Genomic DNA, 12,925 nt, shown 5'->3' with positions numbered 1-12,925 from the left:
TGCCGGTAAACGAGATTGAAATAGGTATGCGGATACTGATGATCGAATCTCGGGCAAGTAACATACCGAAGGACAAAGGGAATGACATACGGGATTATACGAATCCTTGGCACTGAGGTTCAAACGATAAGATCTTCGTAGAATATGTAGGATCCAATATGGGCATCCAGGTCCCGCTGTTGGATATTGACCGAGGAGTCTCTCGGGTCATGTCTACATAGTTCTCGAACCCGCAGGGTCTGCACACTTAAGGTTCGACGTTGTTTTATGCGTATTTGAGTTATATGGTTGGTTACCGAATGTTGTTCGGAGTCCCGGATGAGATCACGGACGTCACGAGGGTTTCCGGAATGGTCCGGAAACGAAGATTGATATATAGGATGACCTCATTTGATTACCGGAAGGTTTTCGGAGTTACCGGGAATGTACCGGGAATGACGAATGGGTTCCGGGAGTTCACCGGAGGGGGGCAACCCACTCCGGGGAAGCCCATAGGCATTTGGGGGGGTCACACCAGCCCTTAGTGGGCTGGTGGGACAGCCCACCAATCCCCTATGCGCCAAGAGAGAAAAATCAAAGGAAAGAAAAAAAAGAGGAAGAAGTGGGAAGGGGGAAGGACTCCCTCCCACCAAACCAAGTAGGACTCGGTTTGGGGGGGGAGAGTCCTCCCCCCTGGCTCGGCCGACCCCTTGGGGACCCCTTGGACCCCAAGGCAAGGTCCCCCTCCCTCCTCCTATATATATGGGGCTTTTAGGGCAGATTTGAGACGACTTTCTCACGGCTGCCCGACCACATACCTCCATAGTTTTTCCTCTAGATCGTGTTTCTGCGGAGCTCGGGCGGAGCCCTGCTGAGACAAGATCATCACCAACCTCCGGAGCGCCGTCACGCTGCCGGAGAACTCTTCTACCTCTCCGTCTCTCTTGCTGGATCAAGAAGGCCGAGATCATCGTCGAGCTGTACGTGTGCTGAACGCGGAGGTGCCGTCCGTTCGGTACTAGATCGTGGGACTGATCGCGGGATTGTTCGCGAGGCGGATCGAGGGACGTGAGGATGTTCCACTACATCAACCGCGTTCTCTAACGCTTCTGCTGTGCGATCTACAAGGGTACGTAGATCACTCATCCCCTCTCGTAGATGGACATCACCATGATAGGTCTTCGTGCGCGTAGGAAATTTTTTGTTTCCCATGCGACGTTCCCCAACAGTGGTATCAGAGCTAGGTTCATGCGTAGATGTCTTCTCGAGTAGAACACAAAATGTTTTGTGGGCGGTGATGTGCGTTTTGCTGCCCTCCTTAGTCTTTTCTTGATTCCGCGGTATTGTTGGACTGAAGCGGCTTGGACCGACATTACTCGTACGCTTACGAGAGACTGGTTTCATCGTTACGAGTAACCCCCTTTGCTCAAAGATGACTGGCAAGTGACGGTTTCTCCAACTTTAGTTGTATCTGATTTGACCGAGGAGGTCCTTGGATGAGGTTAAATAGCAACTCATATATCTCCGTTGTGGTGTTTGCGTAAGTAAGATGCGATCGTACTAGATACCCTTGGTCACCACGTAAAACTTGCAACAACAAAATTAGAGGACGTCTAACTTGATTTTGCAGGGTATGATTGTGATGTGATATGGCCAATGATGTGATGTGATATATTGGATGTATGAGATGATCATGTTGTAATAGAAATATCGACTTGCACGTCGATGGTACGGCAACCGGCAGGAGCCATAGGGTTGTCTTTATACTAACATATTTGTGCTTGCAGATGCGTTTACTATTTTGCTAGGGTGTAGCTTTAGTAGTAATAGCATAAGTAGCACGACAACCCCGATGGCGGCACGTTGATGGGTGATCATGGTGTGGCGCCGGTGACAAGAAGATCGTGCCGGTGCTTTGGTGATGGAGATCAAGAAGCACGTGATGATGGCCATATCATGTCACTTATGAATTGCATGTGATGTTAATCCTTTTATGCACCTTTTTTTGCTTAGAACGACGGTAGCATTATGAGGTGATCTCTCACTAAAATTTCAAGACGAAATTGTGTTCTCCCCGACTGTGCACCGTTGCTACAGTTCGTCGTTTCGAGACACCACGTGATGATCGGGTGTGATAGACTCAACGTTCACATACAACGGGTGCAAAACAGTTGCGCACGCAGAACACTCGGGTTAAGCTTGACGAGCCTAGCATGTGCAGACATGGCCTCGGAACACATGAGACCGAAAGGTCGATCATGAATCATATAGCTGATATGATTAGCATAGGGATGCTTACCACTGAAACTACTCTCGACTCACGTGATGATCGGACTTGGGATAGTGTAAGTGGATCATGAACCACTCAAATGACTAGAGAGATGTACTTTTTGAGTGGGAGTTTAGCGTATAATTTGATTAAGTTGAACTCTAATTATCTTGAACATAGTCTAAGTCCACTTTGAATATATTTGTGTTGTAGATCATGGCTCACGCAAGTGTCATCCTGAATTTTAATACGTTCCTAGAGAAAGCTAAGTTGAAAGATGATGGAAGCAACTTTGTAGACTGGGCTCGTAATCTTAAGCTAATCTTACAAGCTGGAAAGAAGGATTATGTCCTTAATGCTGCGCTAGGAGATGAACCACCCGCTACGGCTGATCAGGATGTTAAGAACGCCTGGTTAGCACGTAAGGAGGACTACTCAATAGTTCAATGTGCGGTCTTGTATGGCTTGGAACCGGGACTTCAACGTCGCTTTGAGCGTCATGGAGCATTTGAGATGTTCCAGGAATTGAAGTTTATCTTTCAGAAGAACGCCCGGATCGAGAGGTATGAGACCTCCGATAAATTCTATGCTTGCAAGATGGAGGAAAACTCATCTGTCAGTGAACATGTGCTCAAAATGTCTGGGTACTCAAACCGTCTAGCTGAACTAGGGATTGAATTCCCGCAAGAAGCTATCACTGACAGAATCCTTCAATCACTGCCGCCAAGCTATAAAGGCTTTGTGTTGAACTACAACATGCAAGGGATGAACAAGTCTCCCGGCGAGTTGTTTGCGATGCTGAAAGTCGCAGAGTCTGAACTCCGTAAAGAGCATCAAGTGTTGATGGTGAGCAAGACCACTAGTTTCAAGAGAAACGGCAAAGGCAAGAAGGGCAATTCGAAAAAGAGCGGCAAGCCTGTTGCCAATCCGCCGAAGAAACCCAAGGCTGGACCTAAGCCTGAAACAGAGTGCTTCTATTGCAAAGGTATGGGTCACTGGAAGCGCAATTGCCCCAAGTATCTGGCAGATAAGAAGGCGGGTAAAGAAAAATCAGGTATATTTGATATACATGTTATTGATGTGTACTTAACCGTCTCTCGTAGTAGTGCCTGGGTATTTGATACCGGTTCTGTTGCTCACATTTGCAACTCGAAGCAGGAACTGCGGAATAGACGAAGGCTGGCGAAAGACGAAGTGACGATGCGCGTAGGAAACGGTTCCAAGGTTGATGCAATCGCCGTCGGCACCGTGTCACTTCAACTACCATCGGGATTAGTGATGAACTTAAATCATTGTTATTTAGTGCCTGCGTTGAGCATGAACATTATATCTGGATCTTGTTTATTGCGAGACGGTTACTCTTTTAAGTCTGAGAATAATGGTTGTTCTATTTCTATGAGTAACATCTTTTATGGTCATGCACCGAATGTGAGAGGATTGTTCATATTGAATCTCGATAGCGATACGCATATACATAACATTGAGACCAAAAGAGTTAGAGTAAACAATGATAGCGCCATATTTTTGTGGCACTGCCGCTTGGGTCATATTGGTGTAAAGCGCATGAAGAAACTCCATGCTGATGGACTTTTGGAGTCACTTGACTTTGATTCACTTGACACGTGCGAACCATGCCTCATTGGCAAGATGACTAAAACTCCGTTCTCCGGAACAATGGAGCGTGCAAGTGACTTGTTGGAAATCATACATACCGATGTGTGTGGTCGGATGAGCGTGGAGGCACGCGGCGGATATCGTTATTTTCTCACCTTCACTGACGATTTAAGTAGATATGGGTATGTCTACTTGATGAAGCACAAGTCTGAAACATTTGAAAAGTTCAAGCAATTTCAGAGTGAAGTGGAAAATCATCGTAACAAGAAGATCAAGTTCCTACGGTCTGATCGTGGGGGTGAATATCTGAGTTTCGAGTTTGGTACTCACTTAAGACAATGTGGAATTGTTTCGCAGTTAACACCGCCTGGAACACCACAGCGTAATGGTGTGTCCGAACGTCGTAATCGTACTTTGTTAGAGATGGTGCGATCTATGATGTCTCTTACTGATTTGCCGTTATCATTTTGGGGTTATGCATTAGAAACAACTGCATTCACTTTAAATAGGGCACCATCAAAATCCGTTGAGACGACACCATACGAACTGTGGTATGGCAAAAGACCAAAGTTGTCGTTTCTTAAAGTTTGGGGATGTGATGCTTATGTCAAAAAGCTTCAGCCTGAAAAGCTGGAACCCAAAGCGGAAAAGTGCGTCTTCATAGGTTACCCAAAGGAGACAGTTGGGTATACCTTCTATCTCAAATCCGAGGGCAAAGTGTTTGTTGCTAAAAACGGAACTTTTCTCGAGAAGGAGTTTCTCTCGAGAGAATTGAGTGGGAGGAAAATAGAACTTGACGAGGTTGTCGAACCTCTCATCCCTCTGGATGGTGGCGCAGGGCAAGGGGAAACCTCTGTCGTTGCGACGCCGGTTGAGGAGGAAGTTAATGATGATGATCATGAAACTCCAGTTCAAGTTTCTGTTGAACCACGCAGGTCGACGAGATCACGCGCTGCTCCAGAGTGGTACGGTAATCCCGTCTTGTCAATCATGTTGTTAGACAACAATGAACCTGCAAATTATGAAGAAGCAATGGTGGGCCCAGATTCCAACAAATGGCTAGAAGCCATGAAATCCGAGATAGGATCCATGTATGAGAACAAAGTGTGGACTTTGGAGATACTACCTGAAGGCCGCAAGGCTATTCACAACAAATGGATTTTTAAGAAGAAGACGGACGCTGACGGTAATGTGACCGTTTATAAAGCTCGACTTGTGGCAAAGGGTTTTTCACAAGTTCCAGGAATTGACTACGATGAGACTTTCTCTCCCGTAGCGATGCTTAAGTTCGTCAGAATCATGTTAGCAATAGCTGCATTTTTCGATTATGAAATCTGGCAGATGGATGTCAAAACGGCGTTCCTTAACGGTTTCCTTAAGGAAGAGTTGTATATGATGCAACCCGAAGGTTTGGTCGATCCTAAAAATGCTGACAAGGTGTGCAAGCTCCAGCGATCCATTTATGGACTGGTGCAAGCATCTCGGAGTTGGAACAAACGCTTTGATGAGGTGATCAAAGCATTTGGGTTTATACAAGTGGTTGGAGAATCTTGTATTTACAAGAAAGTGAGTGGGAGCTCTGTGGCGTTTCTAATATTATATGTGGATGACATATTACTGATTGGAAACAACGTAGAGCTTTTGGAGAGCATAAAAGGTTACTTGAATAAAAGTTTCTCTATGAAGGACCTAGGAGAAGCTGCTTACATTCTAGGCATTAAGATCTATAGGGATAGATCAAAACGCCTGATAGGACTTTCACAAAGCACATACCTTGATAAAGTTTTGAAGAGGTTCAAAATGGAACAGTCCAAGAAAGGGTTCTTGCCAGTGTTACAAGGTACGAGATTGAGTAAGACTCAGTGCCCAGCAACTGATGAAGATAGAGAGCATATGCGCTCCGTCCCCTATGCTTCAGCCATAGGTTCTATCATGTATGCGATGCTGTGCACTAGACCGGATGTTAGCCTGGCCATAAGTATGGCAGGCAGGTTCCAGAGTAATCCAGGAGTGGATCACTGGACAGCGGTCAAGAATATCCTGAAGTACCTGAAAAGGACTAAGGAGATGTTTCTCGTGTATGGAGGTGACGAAGAGCTCGCCGTAAAGGGTTACGTTGATGCAAGCTTTGACACAGATCCGGACGACTCTAAGTCACAAACCGGATACGTATTTATTCTTAATGGGGGTGCAGTAAGCTGGTGCAGTTCCAAGCAAAGCGTCGTAGCAGATTCTACATGTGAAGCGGAGTACATGGCTGCCTCGGAGGCGGCTAAGGAGGGTGTCTGGATGAAGCAGTTCATGACGGATCTTGGAGTGGTGCCAAGTGCACTGGATCCAATAACCTTGTTCTATGACAACACTGGTGCCATTGCCCTGGCAAAGGAACCAAGGTTTCACAAGAAGACCAGACACATCAAACGACGCTTCAACCTCATCCGCGACTACGTCGAGGAGGAGGACGTAAATATATGCAAGGTGCACACGGATCTGAATGTAGCAGACCCGCTGACTAAACCTCTTCCACGGCCAAAACATGATCGACACCAGAACTGTATGGGTGTTAGATTTATTACAATGTAATTCACATGGTGATGTGAGGGCTAGATTATTGACTCTAGTGCAAGTGGGAGACTGTTGGAATTATGCCCTAGAGGCAATAATAAATGTATAGTTATTATTATAATTCCTGTATCAAGATAATAGTTTATTATCCATGCTATAATTGTATTGGATGAAGACTCATTTACATGTGTGGATACATAGACAAAACACCGTCCCTAGCATGCCTCTAGTTGGCTAGCCATTTGATCAATGATAGTCAGTGTCTTCTGATTATGAACAAGGTGTTGTTGCTTGATAACTGGATCACGTCATTGGGAGAATCACGTGATGGACTAGACCCAAACTAATAGACGTAGCATGTTGATCGTGTCATTTTGTTGCTACTGTTTTCTGCGTGTCAAGTATTTATTCCTATGACCATGAGATCATATAACTCACTGACACTGGAGGAATGCTTTGTTTGTATCAAACGTCGCAACGTAACTGGGTGACTATAAAGATGCTCTACAGGTATCTCCGAAGGTGTTAGTTGAGTTAGTATGGATCAAGACTGGGATTTGTCACTCCGTGTGACGGAGAGGTATCTCGGGGCCCACTCGGTAATACAACATCACACATAAGCCTTGCAAGCAATGTAACTTAGTGTAAGTTGTGGGATGTTGTGTCACGGAACGAGTAAAGAGATTGCCGGTAAACGAGATTGAAATAGGTATGCGGATACTGATGATCGAATCTCGGGCAAGTAACATACCGAAGGACAAAGGGAATGACATACGGGATTATACGAATCCTTGGCACTGAGGTTCAAACGATAAGATCTTCGTAGAATATGTAGGATCCAATATGGGCATCCAGGTCCCGCTGTTGGATATTGACCAAGGAGTCTCTCGGGTCATGTCTACATAGTTCTCGAACCCGCAGGGTCTGCACACTTAAGGTTCGACGTTGTTTTATGCGTATTTGAGTTATATGGTTGGTTACCGAATGTTGTTCGGAGTCCCGGATGAGATCACGGACGTCACGAGGGTTTCCGGAATGGTCCGGAAACTAAGATTGATATATAGGATGACCTCATTTGATTACCGGAAGGTTTTCGGAGTTACCGGGAATGTACCGGGAATGACGAATGGGTTCCGGGAGTTCACCGGAGGGGGGCAACCCACTCCGGGGAAGCCCATAGGCATTTGGGGGGGTCACACCAGCCCTTAGTGGGCTGGTGGGACAGCCCACCAATCCCCTATGCGCCAAGAGAGAAAAATCAAAGGAAAGAAAAAAAGAGAGGAAGAAGTGGGAAGGGGGAAGGACTCCCTCCCACCAAACCAAGTAGGACTCGGTTTGGGGGGGAGAGTCCTCCCCCCTGGCTCGGCCGACCCCTTGGGGATCCCTTGGACCCCAAGGCAAGGCCCCCCTCCCTCCTCCTATATATATGGGGCTTTTAGGGCAGATTTGAGACGACTTTCTCACGGCTGCCCGACCACATACCTCCATAGTTTTTCCTCTAGATCGTGTTTCTGCGGAGCTCGGGCGGAGCCCTGCTGAGACAAGATCATCACCAACCTCCGGAGCGCCGTCACGCTGCCGGAGAACTCTTCTACCTCTCCGTCTCTCTTGCTGGATGAAGAAGGCCGAGATCATCGTCGAGCTGTACGTGTGCTGAACGCGGAGGTGCCGTCCGTTCGGTACTAGATCGTGGGACTGATCGCGGGATTGTTCGCGGGGCGGATCGAGGGACGTGAGGACGTTCCACTACATCAACCGCGTTCTCTAACGCTTCTGCTGTGCGATCTACAAGGGTACGTAGATCACTCATCCCCTCTCGTAGATGGACATCACCATGATAGGTCTTCGTGCGCGTAGGAAAATTTTTGTTTCCCATGCGACGTTCCCCAACAGTGATCTATCCCAGCAGGGCTCCGCCCGAGCTCCGCAGAAATACGATCTAGAGGAAAAACCGTGGAGGTATGTGGTCGGGCTGCCGTGGCAAAGTTGTCTCAAATCAGCCCTAATACCTCAGCATATATAGGAGGGAAGGAAGGGACTTTGCCTTGAGTCTCAAGGGAGCCCCAAGGGGTCGGCTGAACCAAGGGGGGAAGTCCTTCCCTTCCAATCCTAGTCCAACTAGGATTGGAAGGTGGAGTCCTTCTCCACTTTCCCACTTCCCCTTTTTTTCTCCTTTTCCTTTGACTTTTTCTTCTCCTGCGCATAGGGCCTCTTGGGCTGTCCCACCAGCCCACTAAGGGCTGGTGCAGCACCCCTAAGGCCTATGGGCTTCCCCCGGGTGGGCTGGCCCCCCCGGTGAACATCCGGAACCCATTCGTCACTCCCGGCACATTCCCGGTAATGCCGAAAACTTTCCGGTAATCAAATGAGGTCATCCTATATATCAATCTTCGTCTCCGAACCATTACGAAAACCCTCGTGACGTATGTGATCTCATCCAGGACTCCGAACAACATTCGGTAACCAACCATGTAACTCAAATACGCATAAAACATCGTCGAACCTTAAGTGTGCACACCCTGCGGGTTCGAGAACTATGTAGACATGACCCGAGAGACTCCTCGGTCAATATCCAACAGCGGGACCTGGATGCCCATATTGTATCCTACATATTCTCGAAGATCTTATCGGTTGAACCTCAGTGTCAAGGATTCATATAATCCCGTATGTCATTCCCTTTGTCCTTCGGTATGTTACTTGCCCGAGATTTGATCGTCGGTATCCGCATAACTATTTCAGTCTCATTACCGGTAAGTCTCTTTACTCGTTCCATAATACAAGATCCCGTGACTTACACTTAGTCACATTGCTTGCAAGGGTTGTGTGTGATGTTGTATTACCGAGTGGGCCCCGAGATACCTCTCCGTCACACGGAGTGACAAATCCCAGTCTTGATCCATACTAACTCAATGGACACCTTCGGAGATATCTGTGGAGCATCTTTATAGTCACCCAGTTACGTTGTGACGTTTGATACACACAAGGTATTCCTCCGGTGCCAGTGAGTTATATGATCTCATAGTCATAGGAACAAATACTTGACACGCAGAAAACTATAGCAATAAAACGACACGATCAATATGCTACGTTCATAGTTTGGGTCTTGTCCATCACATGATTCTCCTAATGATGTGATCACGTTATCAAGTAACAACACTTGCCTATGGTCAGGAAATCTTGACCATCTTTGATCAACGAGGTAGTCAACTAGAGGCTCACTAGGGAGAGTGTTTTGTTTATGTATCCACACAAGTATTGTGTTTCCAATCAATACAATTATAGCATGGATAATAAACGATTATTATGAACAAGAAAATATCGTAATAACTAATTTATTATTGCCTCTAGGGCATATTTCCAACAGTCTCCCACTTGCACTAGAGTCAATAATCTAGTTCACATCACCATGTGATTTCAACGAATCCAATACCCATATAGTTCTGGGGTCTGATCACGTCTTGCTCGTGAGAGAGGTTTTAGTCAACGGTTCTGAAACTTTCAGATCCGTGTGTGCTTTACAAATCTTTATGTTATCTTATAGATGCTGCTACTACGTGCTATTCGGAAATACTCCGAATATCTACTCTACTATACGAATCCGTTTTACTACTCATAGTTATTCAGATTAGTGTCAAAGCTTGCATCGACGTAACCCTTTACGACGAACTCTTCAACCACCTCCATAATTGAGAAAATTTCCTTAATCTATTAGTTACTAAGGATAACTTTGACCGTTGTTCAGTGATTCAATCCCGGATCACTCTCTGTACCTCTTAACAGACTTGTGGCAAGGCACACATCAGGTGCGGTACACAACATGACATACTGTAGAGTCTATGGCTAAGGCATAGGGGACGACCTTCGTCCTTTCTCTTTCTTCTGCCGGTGTCAGGATTTTGAGTCTTACTCATATTCACACCTTACAACACAGCCAAAAACTCCTTCTTTGCTGATCTATTTTGAACTCCTTCAAAAACTTGTCAAGGCATGCATTTCATTTGAAAGTTCTGTTTAGCATTTTTGATCTATCTCCATAGATCTTGATGCTCAATGTTTAAGTAGCTCTATCCAGGTCTTCCTTTGAAAAACCCCTTTCAAACAACCTTTATGCTTTACAAAAATTCTATATTACTTCTGATCAGCAATATGTCAACCACATATACTTATCAGAAATTCTATAGTGCTCCCACTCACTTCTTTGGAAATACAAGTTTCTCATAAACCTTGCACAAGCCCAAAAGCTTTGATCATCTCATCAAAGCGTATATTACAACTCCAAGATGCTTGCACCAGTCCATAAAAGGATCGCTGGAGCTTGCATACTTGTTAGTATCCTTAGGATCGACAAAACCTTCTAGTTGTATCACATACAACCTTTCCTCAAGGAAACTGTCGAGGAAACAATGTTTTGACATCCTATGTGCAATATTTCATAAATAATGCAGCAACTACTAACATAATTCCAACAGACTTTTAGCATCTCTACGAGTGAGAAAGTCTCATCATAGTCAACTCTTTGATCTTGTCGAAAACATCTTTGCGACAAGTCGAGCCTTTTTTAATAGTGACTCATCACCATCATCGTCTGTCTTCCTTTTAAAGATTCATCTTTACTTAATAGTCTTACTACCATCAAGCAGTTCTTCCAAAGTCTACAATTTGTTTTATACATGGATTCTCTCTCAGATTTCATGGCCTCAAGCCATTTGTCAGAATCCGGGCCCACCATTGCTTCTCCATAACTCGTAGGTTCATTGTTGTTCAACAACATGACCTCCAAGACAGGGTTACAGTACCACTCTGTAGTAGTACGCGACCTTGTCGACCTATGAGGTTTGTAGTAACTTGATTTGATGCTCAATGATCACTATCATCAGCTTCCACTTCAATTGGTGTAGGCGCCATAGGAACAACTTCCTGCGCCCTGCTAGACACTAGTTGAAGTGATGGTTCAGTAACCTCATCAAGTTCTATCACCCTCCCACTCAATTCTTTCGAGAGAAACCTTTCCTCAAGAAAGGACCCGTTTCTAGAAACAAACACTTTGCTTTCGGATCTGAGATAGGAGATGTATCCAACTATCCTGGATATCCTATGAAGATGCATTTATCCGCTTTGGGTTCGAGCTTATCAGACTGAAACTTTTTCACATAAGCATCGCAGCCCCAAACTTTCAAGAAACGACAGCTTAGGTTTCTCTAAACCTCAGTCTATACTGTGTCATCTCAACGGAATTACGCAGTGCCCTATTCAAAGTGAATGTGGTTGTCTCTAATGCATAACCCATAAACGATAGTGGTAATTCGATAAGAGACATCTTATTTTGCACCATATCAAATAGGTTGCGGCTTATGATGTTTGGACACACCATCACACTATGGTGTTCTTGGTGGCATGAATTGCGAAACAACTTCCACATTGTCTTAACCGTGTACCAAAACTCGCAACTCATATATTCATCTCTACGATCACATCGTACACAGTTTATCCTCTTGTTACGACAAACTTCACTCTGAAACAGAATTGAACTTTTCAATATTTCAGACTTGTGATTCATTAAATAAACACTCCTGTATCTACTTAAATCGTCATTGAAGTAAGAACATAATGATATCCACTGCGTGCCTCAGCACCCATTGGACTGCATACATCAAAATGTATTACTTCCAACAAGTTACTATCTCATTTCATCTCAATGAAAACAAGGCCTTGCTCATGTGGTATGATTTGCATGTCACAAGTGATTCAAAATCAAGTGAGTATAAAGATCCATCACTATAGAGCCTCTTCATGCAATTTATACTGACACGACTGAAGCAACAGTGCCACAAGTAAGTGGTACTATCATCATTACCTTGTATCTTTTGGCACCAATATCATGAACATGTGTAACACTACGATCGAGATTCAATAAACCATTGAAGGTGATTATTCAGGAAAATGTAGTAACCATTATTCCTTTTAAATGAATAATTGTATTGCAATAAACACGATCCAATCATGTTCATGCTTAATGCAAGCACCAAATAACAATTATTTATGTTTAAAACCAATCCCGATGGTATAGGGAGCGTGCGACGTTTGATCATATCAACCTTGGAAACACTTCCAACACTTATCGTCACCTCGCCTTTAGCTAGTCTCCGTTTATTCCATAGCTTTCATTTCGTGTTAAGAATTACTTAGTAACCGAACCGGTATCCAATACCCTCACGCTACTAGGAGTACTAGTAAAGTACACATCAACATCATGTATATCAAATATACTTCTTTCGACTTTGCCAGCCTTCTTATCTACCAAGCATCTAGGGTAGCTCCACCTCAGTGACCGTTCCCCTCATAACAGAAGCACTTAGTCTCGGGTTTGTGTTTAATCTTAGGTCTCTTCATTAGTGCAGCAACTTATCTACCGTTTCACGAAGTATCCCTTCTAGCCCTTGCCTTTCTTGAAACTTAGTGGTTTTACTAACCATCAACTATTGATGCTCCTTCTTGATT

Source organism: Hordeum vulgare, chromosome 7H (genome assembly GCF_904849725.1).
Source record: "Hordeum vulgare subsp. vulgare chromosome 7H, MorexV3_pseudomolecules_assembly, whole genome shotgun sequence".
Classification (NCBI taxonomy): domain Eukaryota; kingdom Viridiplantae; phylum Streptophyta; class Magnoliopsida; order Poales; family Poaceae; genus Hordeum; species Hordeum vulgare.
Note: the sequence above shows the minus strand (reverse complement) of the source record.